Source organism: Numida meleagris, chromosome 6 (assembly GCF_002078875.1).
Source record: "Numida meleagris isolate 19003 breed g44 Domestic line chromosome 6, NumMel1.0, whole genome shotgun sequence".
NCBI classification, from domain to species: domain Eukaryota; kingdom Metazoa; phylum Chordata; class Aves; order Galliformes; family Numididae; genus Numida; species Numida meleagris.
The window spans coordinates 35,021,042-35,044,174 of record NC_034414.1 but is presented as its reverse complement, the minus strand read 5'-3'; the positions used below and the strand labels follow the sequence as shown (position 1 = coordinate 35,044,174).

The 23,133-nt window shown below is 36.4% G+C and overlaps 1 long non-coding RNA gene across 6 annotated transcripts in view; it reads right to left on the bottom strand.

Annotated features, from left to right (window-relative positions):
• LOC110400948 overlaps positions 1 to 23,133 on the bottom strand; it is a 112,724-nt gene that overhangs the window by 39,995 nt on the left and 49,596 nt on the right. For all 6 annotated transcript variants that reach the window (XR_002440171.1, XR_002440166.1, XR_002440167.1 and 3 more), the window contains exon 4: positions 11,704 to 11,852. This is a non-coding gene — a long non-coding RNA (uncharacterized LOC110400948). The remainder of the gene's footprint in view (positions 1 to 11,703; positions 11,853 to 23,133) is intronic.

The following is a 23,133-nucleotide window of genomic DNA, read 5'->3' as shown; positions in this document are numbered from 1 at the left end:
ATTTGAAATGTGTTTTTTTTCTCTTTATTATCAACAATTTTTTAATTTTTTTCTTGATATATGCTTATACTTTACACCTTGTTCTACTTGCTGTTTTTCAGTCTAACATAATCACTAAGGAATTTTTTTTTTAAACTAAAAGAAAATATATTATGTTAGACTTTCAGACAAAGGCAATTTTTATAATTTGTAGAAAGGTGAGCCTTTTTATTTTGCGGTGAAACACCAGTGTCTGCAATTTTAGTACAGATGTGTATCTTTACATAAGCATCATGAAGTGACAGTAGAAAAGATCATTTTAGTTGTGGAGAAGGGCATATCATATTTGTTACACATTTTTGCATTCATGTAGCATCTTGCATATCCTATCATGATCAAAAGTTTACACTATTGCACATCGTTCAAAATGCCATGCCACGGCTGGTAATTGTTTAAAGGGAGCTTCTGTTGAGGCCCATTGCTTACTAGGTCTTACTCAGACCTGACCTACTTACCTCTAGCAGAAATTTTGCATCAAAACTCTTTTAACAAGTTACAGAGATAAAGTGACGACTCGTACACCATACTACTTAGACTGCTTTTCTTGGTTCTAGGTAAAAGCACACCCTTCCAGCTACAGGCTAAATCTCTGCTCTGGTATTAAAAAAAAATAAACACCTGTGACCCTCTGGGCATTGAGCTATTCAGGCTTTCTTACGAGTCAAGATATAAGCACACAGGCTCACATATATGAACAGAAACAAACAGCAGAATCTTAATGATCTTTGCTGGAATGTGTTTTGAACATTTGGTAGTATTTGTTGAAATTATTATGCTACAGCAACACCATCTTGCTCACTTTGAAGGAATTCAGGTGTGCACATGGTAAGTACGTGCTAACCATCTGCTATCCTCATCCAGCAAGTGCAGAACTTGCATTATTTTGGAAAAATACATGAGTAATTTGCTTTCTTCCTGACTTCTTAAAATGCAGAACAGATTCAGATGTCTAAGAACACAAGAAAAGAACAGCTCTGTACTTAAAATCTATTTTCCTTTTTGAAATCCTCAAGTGTTTAATGAAACTATTTTCAAAATAATGGTTTAATTCATTCAGGAATACATGTACATATATTTCTTTTATTTGTCTTGCAATATGTATGCTATTTCTGGTTTCAGTTAGGAAGACCATTTTTAAAATTGTATACGTTCCTGAATTTGGCATTCTTCACTTTCAGAAAAAAACATTTTTGCTGTCCTTAATTTTATTGGCTAATTTAACTTCTACATGTAAAATAAAAGCTATGTTTTTCTTGTAACACACAATTTTTCAGTGAGTCTTTCATGTTTCAGTGCCTCACTTAGAAAGTTTATATGGTATCTGATGAATTCAAATGATTTTCAAAACCACTGTCAACATAAATAACATTTAATCAATTAGTTAGAAAGTCACAGGGTCTTGCGAAGTCATGGTCAGTCCTGTAACAGACAGTTAAAGAGGAAATAATTTTGTTTCTTTAAGAAGGAGATAAAAACCAGATTATAGCACTTATATTGTTTCATGACATAGGTATGTCTCTGTTTTCTTTTTTTGCTTTCTGATTGATGTATAAAAAAATGAAAGACTATTAATGGAAATTCAGTTTCATTTTAGGGAATTTGAAAATTAACAAGTTATTTAAAAACAAAATCATACACGTAGTAGTGTGTGTTTGAGTGTCTGTGCCAAAGGATGCCTTAATACAAATGTTTAAATGTTTTTCTATATACATGGAGCAAAATGGAGCCTAAAGAGGATGAATGGAGATGTTCGTTCTTCCTTACTGTAGTTATGTGATCGCAGGCTAAACTTATACAGAAATAATTCAACCACCATGCATACTATGCCAGTGTAACCTTAACCTGCTCTGATTTACATTCACAAAGTATAGAATGTATCTTCACTGACAGTACAGCGTCTTAGAGAGATAATTCTATTATTGGCACTCAAGGGCTTAATCCTACATATTTACTTCCAAATCAAATACATTTGAACAAGATGAAAATATTACATATCAGCAGACTGAGTTGTCGGAGTTGTCAGTATTTTCATTAAAAGCTCCAGTTACTGAATCCTCCATTCATGGGACTGCAAAATTTCTAGTGACACAGAAGAAATGCACATTAAAAAGAAATCCCTGTATTCCACAGAAACTGAAAACTAATTCTAAAGAGGGTGGAGCAAAACATATACATCATCCTTGTCATGATGCTTTCTTCCTTCTAGCAGCAATCATACTGTGTTCACGTTTGGCTCCAACAGAGACAAAGCTGTAACAGCAGGCTGTTCTGCTGAGGGCCTGAGCCAGGAGCTGAGGCAGCAGTGCTGCAGGGCCAGTGTCCTGGATGACAAGCAGCACAGTCCCATGGTAGAAGAACAAGGAGAGCAGAGCACATCTGAGGACAGTCAGTCAACACGTTGGGACAGAAGACAAAAGTCCATAAGCATTGAGGCAGGTGTGAGGTCAAGCAGGGTCAGATCAGTGAGGTACGTGGCTGCGTAAGGACCAAGGACAATTGCCCAGCTTTAACGCAGCTCCTGAGTGAAAGGGGTCAGCCCCTGCTAATGCTTCTCACAGCTCTTTCTCAAACAGCTCACCAATTCAAGGCCACACAGCTGCACTGCCACTGCTGGCTCTAAGCCCAGGCAGCCAAAACCCCAGCAGGAGGCTGTGACACTAGACTCCTTTTGTTTATTCTTCTCCATACCCTGATTCCTGCTAGTAAGTGGGAAACCAAAGAAACTTACAATTTGGTCACTACTGCGAGAGACACTTGTAACTCACTAGGATGAGCATTTGTATTCTTATTTACTTTAGTCACCCCATATATGCACCAAACACATATTCTAAAGCCTCGTCATTATCTTTCTGTAAACCCTCGGTTATTCAATCAGTTACCTACAGATCAGAGGATCAATTTCATCTCAAACTGAGAAAAGGCATTAGCCTATGAAAGTTTTGCTCAGTTCTGTCTGTCCATTTCTTTCCTAATGCTCATATAAACAAAAGTTTTTATTTGTGTAAATATAAATAAAATACAATGCCCACTTGTTTCTGGTTGTTGCCTTCATGTGCTCAGAATTTTTCAAGCATGAGGTAGAAATGTGGTCTAAGAACTTTTATTTTGAAAGGAACATGCACATTGATAAAATGTTACGATCAACTATGTTTTTAAAATTTAAATGACCCTATCTTAATATTTTAGTCATTACAAAGATACTGCAACATCCCTTTTCATTTCTGTATCAGATAATGAAACTCTAGAATAATTGTTACTTTATTGTATATGCTCGTATTCAAATAATTCCTCTTGTTTCTGCTGTCTGTTAATCAGCTTCTACATTCTGCAAATTAGTAAAACAGTAAGTGCACTGTGATCAAAATCACCTGAAAAAGGCAGATATAAGTATCACATAAATCTTTGCAATTCGAAGTGACACCCATAGCTTAGGGCATTAGCATCGGATTAGACTTACTATACAATGTAATTGTTTATGCTGTTTTGCAGTGTAATACAGATAAGGCTACACAATCAAAGCTTTCACAGACATAAACAGACATCAAACACTGCAATTATATTTGTCTGCAAGATTATAATAATCATAGATGGCAGGTATTATAAAGCAGTTCTTTTTTTTTTTCTGGTTAACCCACTCAGTATACTCTTCTTACTCCAAAAGCAGTGTTCAATAAGGGAACAAAGCCCTGTTTTTGCTATATTCTTATGGTTAGAATTTTCTATGAAATAGAGGTAAAAGCAAAATATTAATTTACTTTTTGCCTTTTCGCCTAGTGTTATAGTGCATTATATTTCCTTTTGATTCAAATCTCCTCTTTGACTTTTTATCTGAGACTTAAACTCTCAGAAGTTTAAAGTGAAAGACCCTAAAACCACTTCAGAAATGATCCTCAGATAAAAAGATTTTATGTATGACTTACAATTAGCACAGTGTCATATTGTATCATACTGTGTAAGCTACTGAATGCATGGATGCATAACACTTCTTATGCCAAATATAACAAAACCTACTTCGTTGTGCTGAGATTGCAAAAGGTATAGACATCAAGAAATGGATGAAACTGGAAATATCTTTATATACTAATAAAAAATAAGAATTTAGTCCATGCTTCCATTTACTTTTGTGAAAAGAACCTTGACACCCTCTTGCGCAGACTCATTACTATGACAGTGATGAGAAACTGAAAGAATGTGAGGAGTGAAAGAATTGGAACTTTGTAGGATTTGGCTTATATCAGACATTAAAAATCTAGGAGGCGATCTACAGGGAGAAGTTACAAAAAGTAGTTAAAACAGTTTGAGAAGAAGTATTTGATGTGTTATGCAGAGGAGTAACAGGGCAGAATGGTATAAAACCAAGAAGCAATTCTTACTGACTAAGCTAGGGAAAGTGACATGAATGAGAGATTAAACTTATTCTCCCTCCCCAAAAAAACCAGTTAAAAATAAACAAACAAACAAAAAAATCCCAAAAGCATGCTTTAATTAACTGATCCATCTGAAACTTGTATTAGTTGATTGATTTAACTGATCTTTATGTGAGCTAACATAGGACAGGGGAAAGATTATGTGCAATTCAAAACATTTTCCAAAACTACATTTTAATGGCTGAGCTGCCATTACAATTTTTCAGTAATATCATCACTAGGTATTTATTTAACCAGTGCAGCTGAGCCTGGTATTGATAATTACGTACATTATAAATTTGCTTTCATTCCCTACATGAACTAGTTTTTTTCAGTTTTCCCTCCTTCATATTTCCTGCTCATATTAAGTCCTGTCCTTTAGCCACAAAACAGATAAGTTAGTTTTCCTGAAACAGGGTCAAGGAACTGCTCCAAATCAGGTCTCTGCTTTTCATCTCTAGGTCTTCTCTTGAGGATGTTAGAAAAAAAATATCTAAATTATTCTAGTAATGAAAAATATCTTGCTATTTATACATAAAGTGTGATTAATAACAGGGATTTGAAGGGGTGAATTGGCAGTATGCAGAGTATTTATTTGCTCTGCTGAATATCAAAAGGGACTTTTGTCAGGAAGAAGAGGAAAAATGAATTGATACTTTGACAAAGGCACACACAACTTCCACCAGCTACTTTTTGACACATCAGTATTATCATCCTCCTGCTCATTGTTGAGCAAAATACTTTAGCACTCTGAGAACTACTATTGTATAGGAAAAAAACACGAAGCATGCCTCTTCCAGTTATTTCTAAGTATTACCACGTCGAGATTTTTCTTTACCACCATCTGTATCCTTTGCAGGAACTTTTTTCTGTTTCTGCTTCTGGAAATACTGATGCCAGATACTTTTGGTATATTAGGCATCCCTAAATGGAACTGTAGCTTGGTATATTTATCATGAATTGCCTGAAAGGGTATTTGTATATGATCTTATTAACACCAAATATAATTAATAGCAGAGAATTGGTAACCCTATTATTATTCTAACAGAAAGATTAAATTCATATTAAAATGAATTGTTGTGTCTGTGCATTTAAGTATCACATTACGGTACTGCAGTATGGACTGTGAATACAGCTGCTGAGGTGTTGTGATGACCTATGATGATAAGTGATTTCAATGTAATCTATAAATTATACCAATCTGCTTAAAAAGTGGCCAAAAGCTTTTAATACAGTCAGGCAGAGGCTTGCATTAAAATTTTACACTTTTTTTACTCTGAAGAGGAAGAGAACACATTTAGTATTAATATATAGGATTACTTCGTTTTTTCTTGAAAATAGTCTTAAACACATCAGTGACAGAAATATCAAATTTGTTTTAATGAGCTTTAGAAGAAGTGCCAGCACGAGAAGCAAAAGCAGTTCGTAAAACAATGTCTTTCTTTTAGCAACTACATGCATTTTCTTTGGAGCATGAACTCTTATATGATATGTTTTATAAATAACATAGTTAATCTGATATTTAAAAAGTAGTGCAAAATGTTTCATATAATACAATTGTTTCATCATGCAATTAAGCATTGAATGTTTGGTACTTGCATAAACTTCTCCGCAGACTTATCTGTCAGCACTTTGCTTTTAGGCCTGTCTGCTAATTAAATCACACAATTTTGCTGTTATCTTCAACAGTGATCATTACCTACACAAGCATAATTTTCCCAAAATAAGGAGGTTGCTTCCCCATGAAAAAAGACTGAAGTAAAACACAGCTCTGATGGATAGCTTCTGAAGGCTGACATAGGTTGCCCCACTGCTATACCAAACATTTTCAGCAACAGAGTGCCACTGTAAGGCTATTACTGCAAGGTTCTTGTCAATCCTGTTTGCCATGAGGATTAACTGGCTCTCAGTGGTAACAATTCAGTTACAACTGCCTAATGGTTTGCTCCCGGAATCTGTGATGTATAATGATTGTAACAAAAGTGTGCAGTTTTCAGCTCCTGAGAAACACAGTACCCAGAAGGAATACTTTTACAGTAGAAATTGGATTAAACAGTAAAAATGTGAAGAGTGACCCTCAGAAGTCTTTAAAAAACTGTAGCCGTAAATAAAACATGCCACACATCTACTGAGTCAGTATTTTCAAAATAAATGAGGTTTTATAATTCAGTCTTACTTTACAGGAAAAGAGACTAATAAAATGGAAGGACTTTGAGAAATTATGGATGTATCTGCAAAAGCTGAATAATGTTTATTTCTTTGTAACTCCAAGGGCTACTATTGAAAATACTCTTTCAACTGAAGCCTATACACAGAATGTGAAAAAACACATCAGATTTCTGAACAGTATATGGTGATTTTTCTTGAAAAAAAAGTTAAGGCCTCAACACTTATTAGTATACAACACTTTGCAAATGATTTCTGAAAGTAGAGTATTGTATTTATTTTTCAAAGTATTAAAGAAGCCATTATCATAACAGTCAGTAATACATTTACTGATATGGAATATACTTTGGCTATAATCCTAACTTGCATCTTTTTAAACTAGACCATGGGGTTAGCCTTCCAAGTCCTGAAAAATATGATATAAATAGGAGAGGCTCCAAAATGAGTATAAAACTAACATTTATCATCATCATGTGAGGTTTGATGATGCTTGATATTATTATATACCTCATTTCATTGCTAATTAAAAATATATTTCTAAGCTTGTTCATAGAAAAAAAGTGAAATTAAAAGAAGTGCAATGGAAGGCATCACAAGATCCATTTCAATTAATGAAAAATAGAACACAAGGCTATTATTGTGCTTGTCTTGGATGTTGTTACATGACTGATGGTTAAGTTATGCTGCTCAAAACAAGGCAAAACACCAAAACATGTAAGTGCTTGAATATATCCAATGACATTTAATACAGCTTTCAAGGATGCAGCTAATTTTAGCACAGTATGCAAAGCGAAGAAGACTGGAGTAACCAATGAAACTGGGCTAGAAAACACATGAGGGAATCAATGGGATCTGAAAGTAATGCTCCATCTACATTTTCAGGGGTGTTTCAATATCATTCTTGTCTTATTTCTTACTCAGATTTTAGTCTGAGTCTTTCACAAGAAAAAAAAAAGGCATAAAAATATATTTCTTTCCTGTCCTCAGGAAGGTAGTACATCCCAAAAATCCCATTGAAGTGAAGGATTTATCAAGAGACACACATATTTAAAAGCTCTTGCTGCTACTGCATATAGAAAGAAGGAAAGCATGGTAGGCATGTTTATGGGGCAAAGATATGTGAGAGTGGCCATGGATGGAAGAATCAAGAAAAGGAGTAGTGACTGGTGAAGAGAACAAAAACCATCCTCTGTCCTCTACATTTACAAAAACACTATTAACAAATTTCCGTTAATAGATAATCATAGAATCATAGAATCATTAGGACTGGAAAAGACCTCTAAGATCATCTAGTCCAGCCATCCACCCCTATCACCAATACCTACCACCAATACTGCCCACTAAACCATGTCCCTGTGTACTACATCTACCCGTTCCTTAAACACCTCCAGGGACAGTGACTACACCACCTCCCTGGGCAACCTGTTCCAATGCCAAACCATTCTTTTGGAGAATAATTTCTTCCTAATATCCAACCTGAACCTCCCCTGAAGCAACTTGGCGCCATTCCCTCTAGTCCTATTGCTAATTACCCAGGAGAAGAGGCCAACGCCCACCTTGCCACAACCTCCTTTCGGGTAGTTGTAGAGAGCAATATGGTCTCCCCTGAGCCTCCTCTTCCCCAGACTAAACAATCCCAGTTGCCTCAGCCGCTCCTTGTAAGACTTGTCTTCCAGATCCTTCACAAGCTTTATTGCTCTTCTCTCCAGAAAAGGCATCAGTGTCTTTCTTGTAATAAGAAGCCCAAAACTGAACACAATACTCGAGGTACAGCCTCACCATAGCTGAGTACAGGGGGACAATCACTTCCCTGGTCCTGCTGGCTACACCATTTCTGATGCAAGCCAAGATGCTGTTGGCCTTCTCGACCACCTGGGCACATTGTTGGCTCATGTTCAGCTGAGAGTCCACCAACACCTCTAGATGAGTTATCCTCGGGGTACTCAGCCTCCTGACCTGGGAGTCTGGGGTGGGGAGCAGAATAAACCATCCACAATTCAGGTGAAAAGATTTAGAGACCTACTTCTCTACCTGGACTGCCACAAGTCCATGGGGCCGGCTGGGATCCACCCAAGAGTTCTGAGGGAGCTGGAAGACATGATTGCCAAGCCACTTTCCACCATCTATCATTTGTCTATTTATCGTCTATTTCTTCTACCCTATTGTCCATGGGACTTGACAAGATCCATCCATGGGTTCTGATGGAACTGGCAGATGAAGTTGCCAAACTGCTATCCATCATATTTGAAACATCATGGCAGTCTGGTAAAGTTCCCACTGATTGGAAAAGGGGAAATATAACCACCATTTTCAGGAAGGGAAAAAAGAAGATCCAGGGAACTACAGGCCAGTCAATCTCACCTCCGTGCCTAGCAAGATCATGGAGCAGATCCTCCTGAAGGCCCTGCTAAGGCACATCATAGAAAAAAAAGATAAGGTGATTGGTGGTAACCAGCATGGCTTCACCAAGGGCAAGTCATGACTAACAAACGTGGTGGCCTTATATGATGGAATTACAACATCAGTGGATAAAGGAAGAGCAACCAACGTCATCTACCTGGACTTGTGCAAAGCATTTGACAGTATCCTGCGTGACATCCTGGTTGCCAAATTGGAGAAAAATGGATATGATGGAAGAGGCAGTTGCTGGATATGGAATTGACTGGATAGCTGCACTCAGACAACTGCGGTCAATGGCTCAATGTCCAAGTGGAGACCATGATGAGTGGCATTCCTCAGGGATCGGTGCTGGGACTGGTGGTATTTAACATCTTTGCAGGCAACATGGACAGTGAGATCAAGTGCACCCTCAGCAAGTTTGCAGATGACACCAAGCTGAGTGGTGCAGTAGACATGCTAGAGGGAAGGGATGCCATCCAGAGGGACCTGGACAGGCTTGAGTAATGAGCCCATGCCAACCTCATGAAGTTCAACAAGGCCAAGTGCAAGGTCCTGCACCTGGGTCAGGGCAATACCAAGCACAGATACAGATTGGGTGGAGAAAGGCTTGAGAGCAGCCCCGAGGAAAAGGATTTGGGGGTGTCAGTTGATGAAAGATTCAACGTGAGCCAGCAATATGGGCTTTCAGCCCAGAAGGCTGACTGTATTCTGTGTTGAATCAAGAGAAGTGTGACCAGCAGGTCGAGGGAGGTGATTCTGCCTCTCTACTCTGCTCTTGTGAGACCTCACCTGGAGTACTGCGTCCAGTTCTGGGGCCCCCAGTACAAGATGGACATTGAGCTGTTGGAGCGGGTCCAGAGGAGGGCCACAAATATGATCAGAGGGCTGGAACACCTCCTTTATGGGGAGAGGCTGAGACAGTTGGGGCTCTTCAGCCAGGGGAAGAAAGGCTCCAGGGGGACCTTATAGCGGCCTTCCAGTATCTGAAGGGGGGCCTATGGGAAAGCCGAGGAGGAACTTCTTATAAGGGCTGATGTGACATGTATATACTGAAATGCATCTGTGTGTTATTACAATATATATAGGTGGAGTTTGTCAAATATTTCTAAAGACTGTGCAAAAGCGTATGTTCAAATTTTAAGCAGCTGTTCAAATTAACTATCCATATATACGTCAGTACGTGCTGTTTACTAGCATTCACATTCCTACCAGCACTGTTGAAGTACTGTTATTCAGAGAATAAATCCTTTCAAAGTGAATAAACTACTGACTATTCACCATTTTTCTTTAAAAAATGTAGATATTCAGCATTAGGGTAGAAACATGCTACAACCATTCAAATTATAAAGAATTCATGAACAACCTTAGACTGAACTTTGTTAGCATAAACTATTGTTAAAGACTTTCTAATGGCAAATAAATCTGACCACATAAGCGTCCAGTGTTTAGGACTCACTAGGCTGTGCTCACTTGAGCAATAAGAAGAAACACTAGAAGTGACTCTGCCACCACTGTACTAACAAAGCTCTAACAAAGTAACAGAGACTGCTTTGACCTTATGGCACAAATTAAAATTACCACAGGCTTCCTTTAATTTAGGCCACCCTGCAATAGCCTCTGGCATTCAGGGATTATTGGATGAAAGTGAAGCAGCTTGCTGTGAATGGGAGTTCAGGAGACCTTCATTCAATTCTTGACTGTACTGCAGAATGTTTGAGTGATATTAGGAAACATTAGTCTTTCTGTGCCTCCTGCTGCTGTACGAAGAAGCAGCACTAACATTTCTGTATTTTATAAATGGGCTATGAAATGAATGTTTGTTTTTTTTTAAACGTGATGCATAAAGCCAGAGAAGTCTGCTAACAGTCTGGCAGCCTTTGGTTGGTCTGTGACAGAAGAGTCCCCAATTACAATTTCAGTTTAGAGCTTGGGCTGCAATATATGAAAGATTTTTTTGATTCCTTTCTCTTTTTAGATTACAAAAGGAATGAAGACGTTGACAACGCCTTTTATCCCAGATCCAGTAAACATTTTCTGAGTATACACTTTGATGAAATTATCTATATCTATATTTATAGATGTGAATGCTACTCATTAAAAGTATCCTAGGAATAGATTTACATACATGCATGGATTCATTTCTTGGAGTGAGGCCAAATCTCAGCATTTCTGATGCCTCACAGTTAACGCACTGTTCAGAAAAAATTTGGAAGCAACAGAACTCTAATATGATGGATTCTTCTTGTTTGAAAAATGTTAGTTAAGGCTAACTGAAATTTTATTACCATGTACTAATTGTGATCTTTACTTTTAGCAATACAAGAATTATTTACAAAATTCAGAATTTCATTGATTTTTAAGTTCTAAGAAAAAGCTTCACTTATATTTCAGCCTAGCTTGTATGTGTGAATTTCATAAAAACAGAACGAAATTTTCCCCAAATGAATTTTTACTGCAGATTGATACATTATCCTTGTCTACTCACACACACTTTATTAAATATAGTCATAAACCTTTGAAAATAATGTTTCTATTCATTGTATCACCTGTAAAATAACCACATCACATGGTGTAGACAGACATAAAGTAATTTTTAAGTTCTACATAAAACAGAGATAATACTTGGTATACCTAATGCAAAAGAAGAAGATGATGTGATGTTTTCAGGTATATCAAATATTTATGGGCTTACCATAACATCAGCAGTACTGGCAGGCTACTCTCATAATGCTTCACAGACTTCGTTTGATTTTTTAGTTGATATATGTCCAAAATGTTATCCTCTGACATCCAGTGTGGAAATCTTCTCTTTAACATAACACTGGAAATATTCTTTTTACCCTGGGGAGAAATATATAAAAGATTGCGGCTATTTCCACATAATGTTCCTCCCATGGATAAGAAATGTGAGAATGGACATCAAAGTAAAATATTACTAACTTTTGAAACAACGTTTTGGAATTAGATTTGTAGTTTTTGAGTCTGTTATGAGTTTGTGTGGATTCATGAGAGAAATTATGTGACTTGACTTTGTTACCTAGGTGATGCTTGCCAAATTTTACCAGAAATGCACTTTCATTTCCAGTATAAGTAGGGAGCACTGAGGGTATATATGTACCTGCCTGTATGGACATGAAATCCGCTTTCAGTTTTATGATTCTAATTTGTTCCCTGCAACAACTGCAATCACAAATGTTGCTCCATAGCTGATCTGTCACATTATATGAAACACAGAGAAATAAAAACATTAACATTCCTTCTTTCTTTGTCAGTTACTGCAGCTCAGCAAAATTCTTATCAACTTCTGGAAGTTTTATATTGGAGTGGCCAACCTTTTTTGAAAATGGCTTAAAACAAAACTCTGTCATACATATTTAGGCAGGGAAGCACTGAATGCAAAGATAATGCAGCTGCAGGAGTCTTGTTTCATAATCAACAATATATGCGGTACATTAAGAATAATAACTTTTCTATTATTTATGTATTGCCATAAGTGTAGGTAGGCTTCAAATTCAAGGCTTATGGAATTATTAATGAATCAAACAAGAAATATTTTCAACATGCTCAGAAGACCTTACCTCACTCAAGTCCCAGCTGAGGAAGAAAGTGAGCTCAGAGCAACTGGGGAACTATGAGAAAATTAAACATGCTATGAATGGGGCAGACATAGCCCAAGTGCACAGCTGCTCCATGTGGCTACAAAAAGCTAATGCATTAAATAGTTAATCTTTCATTAACAGTGTGTAATCAGTTGGCATGACTTGCTCAACACACAAGAAAATTGGTGACTGACCCCCTGAGAGTGTAGATCCAAGCTTCAGCTTTATCAGTCTTTGGAGAAACCTTACTTCACTGTTTTGACACAAAATACAGCAACTACATTTTTCTTTTTTTTCCCAAATGCATAAGATAAAAGAAGGGGAAAAAAGAGAAAAAAAGGGAGAAATCAAGAAAGACTTTTCACCTTTGTTGGAATTGAGTGAAGGATCAATACTGAGTTATGAAAAGACTTTGCAGATTAATCTGTGGATTAATACATTTTCATCAACAGTGCCTGCCATTTCAAAGGAGCAGGAAAAGGCTAAGGAACCTAGATCGAGGCAAGAACATTCTTCAGACGTGCCTCTTCCTTTGGAAGAATGCCTTTATTTACTCCCTAAAGGAGGTGAGTCCAGCTTGCGGTGTTGGTGTTGATGTATAAGGAGGAATAAGAAGGAGTGAGATGGGGGATGGGATTCCAGGAAGACTCTTTCACTAGTTACAGCCACTGGGGTTTAATGCGATCTATAAACTCATCTGTCTGTTTACATACCAGCAAATGATATGTCTCTCTGATCCACTTACATTTTCAAGCCTAATGTATACACAGGGCACTGATGCTGTGTATACAAGACACAGAGATAGCTAGGGGCTGTGTGCTGTCCCTGCTTTCACAGCACACTGTCACTCTTATAAATAAAGCATTCGCTCGGGAAAAGAGTCTGAGAGCCGGAGAGCCACATTGCGTGCAAATCCAGCTCAGTGCATAAGCTTACTCAAGGTTGAGGCTAATCCTAACTGACATGTTACAGTAAAAGTACTTTATAAAATCAATATTAAATTCACAGCCTTTGACATCCTGGGACATCAAAGATAAAGGGGAAATAAGCCGTGGAGTAAACAATCCTGCAGCTATGCCAGTTGCTCAAGGAGAGAAGCAAAGGGATACACAGGAGACCATGGGGTAAATTAGTATAGTGCTAGTCTTGTTTTTATACTAAGGTCTTGACATCAATGAAAACATTATAAAAACAGCATGCAAACTCTTAAAAACAAGAAAAAAATATTAGCAAAGGCCCACTCAGTTACAAATTCAGATAACCTTTTAAGGTTAAAGGGATAAAATGCTATGTATGCAAGCCATAGTATTAGCTTCCTCTTTTAGTAGATTATACCTAAGAGTGATAAGATAATAAAAATACTCAGCAATATATCACTGAACTAAAGAGCCACTGGAGTAGAATTTGACTGCACCATTCTAACTTGATAGTATCATTCCCACTTTCTGTGATGTAGACCCGTGTGTATTCTACAGTAGTCCAAACTGACATAAAGTCAGCCATTGTAATGTTTGTCCGATGTGTGTGAAACACAAATTGTGTGGGTAATTGAACCAAGAGGAGAAGGACTTGAACAATCGTGGAGCTACTTGCTGAATCCCAGATCCCATCTTCCGTATGTAAAATGACAGGAGTGATACAATAAAAGATAACAATGGTTTTAAGTAAAAGCAAAAGGAAGACTGGAATAAGTTAATAACTGAAAATATCATTTATCTCCCTACCTTCTCCAAGCCATTGCTTATTGATGGGTAAATACAGCATGTACTCCTGATGCAATGTTGTGTAAGTCAGGATGATGAGTAGATGACTCCTTAACAAAGACTGTCATTACATGAGTTGAAAATGTTCCTCGCTATTTTGTGGCTTTTGCGTAGCCAAGTTTGCAGCTCTAGCGACTCTTTGCGGTCCTTGTGCCAACCTTATGAACAGACTTGTTTCATTCATAAAAAGGGGGGAAAATAACTCTTTTGCATAGTGAAATCTGTTAAAATTACAATTTATGAGATACAATCACTGACTTTCCACATCAAACTTCGAATGTGTTTCTTACTACATGGGAAAACGAGACACAGTGATTTCCTCAGCCATGTCTCATGGTACAACTACAATTGGTACACTTTAGAAAGAGTAAATTAATAGGTTTGTTAGAATAAAATATGACAAAGAAGGCACAATAACAAATATTTTTACTTCATGTCCCCTCAAGACAGATTCTTCTGCCCAGTACTTAGGAAGACCCATAGTTACAACAATATTCAAACCTGAAGTTAGCAAGAGCTAAGCACTTAAAATGACTCTGAAAAGCTTCATGGCAAATAGTTGAGCGTAACAGAGTAAATTAAAGGAGAAAAGACTGTGGGAGTGATGCTGGGAAAATGGTAAACCAAAGCAATAATTAAAAGAGGAAGTCATCTTGTCTCTCCTTTCAGGAGGATATACAAATTTTCAGTCATATAAATCTTTGGCGTTTTTTCTACTGATGTCAACATTTATGAGATAATACAGGCGGAAGGAGAAACAATATTACTACTAAAAATCTTTGTAGCAAAGAAAATATCAGAAAAGTGTATTCTACCGTCTTCCCTCAGCACCGTGATGTAAAACTGCACATCTGTGATGTAAAACTGCTTTTATCAGGATAAATGAAATCTTTGTCAGTAAACAGAATGGAACCACTTTAAAAGCCATTACTAAGACCAAACAAATCTTTAGCCTAAGGCTAGCATCTTCATGTGGGAAATAAAACAAAAACAACTAATTGCCTCATCTAAATATATTGCTGGGTCTCAGCAATCAGCAACCAGTAATAGCATCTATGGCTGCCTTTTTGGACCTTTCATGTGCTTGGCAACATGCCAATTACAGATTCAGGAGAGAGCCAAAAGCTGGGACAAATAATTATGCTATCCACGATATTATCATTGTAGAACAAAACTTGAAATTGCTGATGGTAACTGCTAGAAGTGAAGGCTTATCAGCTTGCTGTACTCAGGGGCACATGGAACTCAGTCCAAAGCTACCTGATACCTCAGAAGGAAATGATTATATCTGACCCTGTAGAAGACTCACGATGAGAGATGTAAATATGATAGATAACTCAAAAGGTACTTCTCACACCAAATGGAAACTTAAGAATGCTAAGGAATTTTTTGAGAGCAGAGCGGAAGGCAGGTATTTATTCAAACCTACCGAAGACTTGAACAAGCTTCCTAATTAGTGTATTATAAAGAGTTTATTTCCCAGTGTTGACTGCTGCTACTCTCACACTCCCAAAAAGAAAAAGAATTCCTACTGTTGGATTAGGGACTTAATATTTTGTATTCTCTGTGATGTTTTATGACATTATAGAAATGATAAAACCAATTCATATACAAAAATGGAATAAAATATTGAAACTGATATTTGTTTTTTTCTTGAGGCGACTACTATTCCTCTTACTAGGTACTGTAACATGTAATCATAATTTTTTTTTATTCTGCTTTGTAAATATTTACACACTAATAATCTCATCTGAACAGCTTGCAGCGGTGTACTAAACAACATGAATAACATCTGTTACATATTATTTGCTTTTTCATCACCCCAAAATAGGAGGTTGGTGCCTCATTTTTGTAAGGCTGATAGGATCATTTCTAATGTTGCTTTGCAAATATATTTTTGAATGGATATTTTTGTTGGACATATTTGCTTGGTATAACAAATTTCCATGCTGCTGTGGACTTAAATTAGAGAAGGTAGCATTAAAAAAACCTTTTACTTGGATGGAAGATTTCTAGAGCTTTTAGTTTCTTCTGTGTAATCATTCTGTGTTAGCTGAGTCCTACAGAAAGTTTGTGTAGGTTTGATGAAGATTAATTGACAGAGTTAATAGAGTCCAGTTTGCCTAAGAAGCAGATTAAATATTTCTCTGTTGTGAAGAATGTTTTGTATCTGGTAAGCTAAATTAATAGAAATTGTACCATTTTTTAAAATCTGTGAGGCATATGTGATCTAGAAGTCTATTGTTTCAGATTGAGAATTGATCAATATATAGTCACATTAAGTTCCTGCAGTTTTAAGGCTGTATGACAGTGACGGTGAGTCAAAAGAAAGAGTATGAAGTAAATAAGTAGTTAGAACATTATATGCTTGAATTATATTCATGCTGGATATCAATTTGATTTTAATTGGAGAAAAGATTATCTAGACAATATCTACTCAGAGATAAGGACTATTACACGTTGAAGTAATAGCATAGAACTATGTTTCTGCCTGTTCCTTCAGGAAATAACACTTCAAATAAAATGCTTTCTGCAAAGTATCCTAGAGGGCATAACAATATGCTCAACATAAAATAGATACGCAATAAATATTCAAAACATTACACATCATTAAACATTCATATAACTACAAATGCTAAATTGAATTGTACACAAATAATTTATTACAGCTCTCAAAGTATTTTTGTTATAAATAGCTACAAAATTAGGATAGTAAATTCATAATATAAAGACTTCAGCACAAAATGATATATGTACTTGATAATATATGTTATTCAGAAGGAATACCTTCTGTAATATTCAGGTCTGCTGGGCTCTGTCCCTTATTTTCCTAAGCAAGTTTTGAGTTAATATGTAAAAATCATCTACTGACTGGCAAAAAATTACTACATATTCTTGCTTTAGCATGCAGAAAAATAAGTATTTCCCTCTGCTTTGTGTATCCAATTCTTTGTCTACATTAGTAATAAGAGATTAGACAGGAGATTCAGATATAGGATTTTACTTGATAGTGCTGTTTTAAGCTCAGCAAGCCATGGTTATTTATGGTTCATTTCCAGGCAGCCATGCGTAAGAGACTCAGCCATAAGGTCTATGAACTGCAGTGGACTATTGTAGTAGCAGTCTTTTACTTTATATTCTGAAACCACAGATGGAACCAAAGAGCAATTTTTCACCACTAGAAATTCGTACACATAAGTGTACCAAATTAGGTGACGCATTATCATAGCAGTTACTAAAAAGTCAAAATTTGCATATTATTATTACAGATTCATTACTGAAGAATATGTAAGAAAGCAAGGCTATACACAGGGCATCACAACTGTACCCCACTATCACTGAGCACTAATTAAATAATCTGAATCTGAAGTGACATTCTTTGTGTAGGAAGCCCATATTATTAATTATACTCTTGAATAGCAATTATCCACTTTTACTGATACAAAAGCTTTCTTCTTCCTGAAAGGGATGAAGAAAATGCAAACAAGAAAATATTTTTCTTTTTGACTGAGATGTACTCTGTCTTTAACATTCAATATTATCTTCTAAGTAATACTTTTTCAGATAGCGAAGAAAATATCACTTCATCACTGATCAGTTAAATCATGGCTCTCTACTGTACAGACTGTTCATTGATGAAACATCAATGTGACCTCAGATATGCTGGAAAATTAAAACTATTTGTGAATCTCTCGTGATGAATCTCATTCTAAATAATCTCTATGGTAACTGTACTTTTATAAACCAAAAATTGGAGTAACAGTCAACTGTGTGAGTATGATAATTGTAGTCAAATATGTTAAATTAAGCTATGCCATAAAGCGTTGCCTATTTCAGCAAGATATTAAATTAAGAAAATAAACAAGCCAAGCATACATATAGATGACTCGTTCTGTGTTTTAAATGCTCACAGCTTCAGGTCTCAAAGTCATTAAGTTTAATCCAATTTCTTCTGTGTTTCCTCCTCCATTCCAGGTTTCCTTCTGCATAACCAGAAAGCAAGAAGTGAAAGAGTCTAAAAAGGTTCTTCCACAATACGTATAATTGTTTGCATATTGTAATAGAGTACACATGGATAGCACCACAAATAACACTTGCTAAAGCAAGCGCTGTTGAATTTACATTAATATTGTAGACTCCCTTCCAAAATGTTAATTCTTTAGAAACATCAAAAACTAAGATTTTTTTAAAGTAAAAAACCTGAAGAATTATGGAATTGTTAAGTCTAAATATAAAGGTCAAACTACCTCACTGTACAGCAAGTAATCCTGTTTCTTTCTGTGATTAGCTTACAGAAGAAAACAGAAAGAAGAGCAGTCTTCTCTCCCACAGTTATACCAAAGGCAAAAGCTGCCTACCCACTTTTAAAGCAGCAAAATTCAGGAAACCTAGGCAGCAATTGCTTTTTGAAGGATTATCAACTGCAAGTCTCAGGTTGAAGCCCAGCCTGTGTCAGCATATAAGAAAGAGAAATATCACTGCACATTTGTCTAGTGTGAAGGTGTTTCCTTGCAGTTTGTCAGAAAATGATGGCCACAGAGAATACTGGTTATGCCTCAAGTTTTCTTCAAAAAAAACACCACGTTTTCTTAAATGTTTCAGAAAGTGTTAAAAAGAAATAGGGTATGAAGAAAGATGTAATCCCCTCAAAATCCCTAAATCTGGGTCACTCAGGGGCATGCTGAGGCCTATATTAACATTACTTCTGCTTTCATTGTTATGTGCACAAAAAATGTTTTTAGATACCCTTAGAGCCATCTATATGGCATTCTCATTCGTTCCTACCTGGACTACGGTCTCATAATGGTATCTATACCGGCAGTCAGCTTGATCTTTTGAGTCAGTTCTCCCTATTTAGGAGTGTTTTCTTTTTGTGATGTTTTAACTTTGCTTGCATAAGATTGTTACACTTTCTGAGATAACCAAACATTACTCATTCTGATGTAATAAAAATGCTCATAGAACATAGCTTTTAAGGGATAGAATCCCTTGTCTTCTGTGGCCTACGGGGATGTATCATGTAAAGCTCCTTTTGCTGGCTTCAGACCATACTTTACCAATGACAGCACCTTTGTAAAGGTGCTTTTTCCAATTGGTTTTGTAGCCACTGTCTTAGAAATTATTGAGAGCAAAGCACTTCCTCAAAAGTAATTTCCTATGTTAGTCTTTCAATGCCTTCTTTGGAATTTTCCCAGAAATTTAACAGTACTCTTGCAGCTACTGTGCTCAGTGTATCGATGCTTCCTTGTTAAAATAGAAAAGTTCTTCCTGTATCTATATTTTATTATGCAGCATAGTGGACCTCAGAGATTCTGCTCTGAGAAAATGCTGTAGTAGTTTACCTGTAGAAGATTAGAGCCTAAATACTGCACTGTGTTGGCTTGCAGTCTCTTTAGACTTGTATATTTGAGAAAGGCTACAGCAGAACCTGCTCTGCTTAGGGCTGGATGGTTTTTATTTTCCCCCAGTGAAGGAATGCTTGCTTTTGCTTCATTTTTGACTGTGGAAATTAATTTTCTTTAACTTCTGGAAACAGGATTACTCCTTAAGGGCTTGTCACACTCCATGACTCCAAGATAAATTACTACTGAAAATCTTGATAGCTACAGATCAAAATAATAATTGCATTAGTGGAATAAGTATCTTTAAATAGATTATTTTTGGGTACTTGAAGCTGAGATACAGAATTTCATGTTTCACTGTGTAATAACAGATAATACTGACATACCTTGTATAGCTAATCCATTGAGCACCATTTGTCTGAAAGCAGTTCCAAGCCCTATGTTTTGACTTGCAATTAATAGTCTTGAACTAAATCAGCGCTGATTACTACTGAATTCCAGGGAACTATTATCCAAGGGAGTTACTCAGCAGATGAGTCTCAAGAAGCCTGGACTTTCCTCCTGGCTCACTGTTCTTCTCAATGTGAGTCCAAACCACTATGCATCTCTGGTTAGTTATCCTATGCGTGGCTCATCTTGCCTGCTGAGGCTTCAGGACCAGAATTTTTTTAAATTTTACTTCTCTGGCAAAGCCAACAATGCCCTATGTTCAACTGGGATTTCGCAAGTCCCCTGACATAGAAATTAATAGTACAAATATAAAATAATAATGCTGGACAGAATGCGGAAATTGAAAACTAGCCTTAGATTTATTCTTGAAAGAGGAAATTTACTGCAAAAAGTAGCTAATACAATTAAATCACAATATTGTCATTAAATATTCTACTACTACTTATATATCCTTAGAAGAGGAAATTTATTTTGTTGTACATAGAAATAATTGACGTTGAATTAATATTATAAATTTTTCAAAGGGACTTTGTAAGCCAAAGCTGCACAACAGGGTTGCAAAGTAGGACAGAATTTATCAATGTGCATTCATCATCGTTCATGATACTAAGTACACTGTAACAGCAAGGACAGTGGGAGAAATGAGATGTTGCTTTGGCCTTAACGTATCTCTAAATCTTCCATTAAATCTTCCATGGTCTTACCTATAAATCTTTAGCTCTGGTAAGTTACTTACTTATCATGTGTTTGTATCATTATTCAAATTTCCCTCTTGCATTAGATTTCATAACACCTGTGTAAATAATCATTTATACGCCTGCATGAATAATCAGCACCTGCACTTGTGAAAAGAGATCTCATCACAAACTGCTAACAGCAGACAGATATAGAACTGCATTTCTTTCTTAGTACCTCTCTTTTTACATATTAAACATTTTACTGAGCTAGTTTCAGCCCCAATGTACAAGGGCTGCTCCAAAAGCGATGCCTCCTATTTTATTATAATGGCCTGTGATGGCAGAGACAGATGTTGGTGATGTGGCAGTAGAGGTTGAACCTTCCTGCCAATATTCCATTAAATTTTGTTGTGATGAGACAGATGGCAGCAGAGAAAAGTTCGAGACACAGTTCTCAGTGGGTAAAGTGATGTGCACTGTCTTTTGGGATAGGAAAGGGGGTTATCCTTCTGGATTTCCTAGAACATGGACAAACCACCAACACTGGATGCGAAATCACAATTCTGACTAAGCTGAAGACTCAAACTTCCAGAGTCAGGATAGAGAAGAAGACGACCTTTCCCTTGCAACATGATAATGCTAGGCCTCATTACCAGGCCTCCAGTTTGAAGACCATGCAGCACATTACCAGTCTTGGCTGAACTGTCCTACTGCACCCTCTGCATAGTCTCTTTTTGGTGCCTTCTGACTTCCATCTGTTCAGGCCAGTGAAAGATGGACTGCATGGGCAATATTTTCCTAGCAACAGTACTGTCATAGCAGCTGTGAAAGAGTGGGTCACCTCTGCTGGTTCAGATTTTTACAAGTGCAGCACGCAGGCTCTTGTTCATCACTGCTGAAAATGCATAGCTAATAGTGGTGGCTATGTTGAAAAATAATGTTTTGTAGCTGAGAATTTGCTCTATCAAATAGTGTTATTATATTCTTCGTATCTGTGGTAGTTTCCATGGAAATAAATAGAAGGCATTACTTTTGGGGTGAACAATGTATATAGAATCAAAACAGATTTGTAATGGAAAGGTAAAAAAAAACCTACTTTTGGTTTCTGAATATACCTAGAAAGCTTCTTTTCAAGTTAAGTCAACATTACTGTACAACAGTTCGTAGGTGTTATAGGTCTGATGACATATCTCACGATGCACGTATGATGATGTTACTTCCAGTATTCATCAAACAAATAATCTTTGCAGGAAACTCAGACAGAACTTCAGAATATCTTGCTCTCTGTCAAGCATGTCAGTAAGAAGACAGGGGTGGTGAACTACAGCTGCCAGGTAATCTGGTGTCTGTAGCAGAAGCTGTCTGATGTTTTGCTGAAACCAAATAAAATGATGTAAATTAACTCAGTCTGATATGTGTAATTTGGATTTCCCTAGCATGAATTTTCCACAGAAAATTTATAGGATATGCATTTTCTTAAAACAAAACTCAAAACTACTGAGCAGATTTCATACGTTTATACATTTTCCTATTTTTTCCCTATTTTTAAGTATTTTATGTTGAAAGACTCTTCACTTATTGAAGAACGTTTTTTTCTTATCTTTTTAAAATTATTTTTTACTTTTTTAATCATAGATATTTTCACAAGACATCTCTGTATTGGTAAATTTGAGTCACTTTCCTGCTACTTTTCATATCTTTTGTTTATGACAACAATAGATCTGTTTTGTGCATGCCAAATGTTTCTCTTTTCTCTCTCATTTTCAGCCTTGGCAAATTTGGACATTTTGTGTTCAATGTGCTTAAAATTTTGTACAGTAAAGGAATAGTTGGTGTTATATAGCTATTTTTGGGATTCATGGTCTTCCATTTTATGGCTGAATCTTTGTTTTGTTGATTATAATTTTTGCTCCTGTTTTTACTATGCTTAATTTTGATGGTGTTTTATTTATTCTCTTTATTGAATAGTTATTGAATTTCCACAAATCTATCAATCTCAGCTCTTCTTTAAAATGAATTTGTATTGGGTAGAACTTTGATGCTCATCATAACATTATCAAAAGATTATTTTACCTCTTGAGTAACAATATAGGCAGTCAAACAACAGGGTATCTTAATATGCTACTCAGTATCAATAGAGAAGAACCTAACACAAGATTAAAGAAAAATTCTCAGCTCAACCGGAAACTAAAGGCCTGCCATCTGCATAAAGAGAGACTGAAAAACTTAAAATATCCTGAAAATATATTCAAAATCTCCATTTGGAACTACAGACTATTGAACAGCAATGG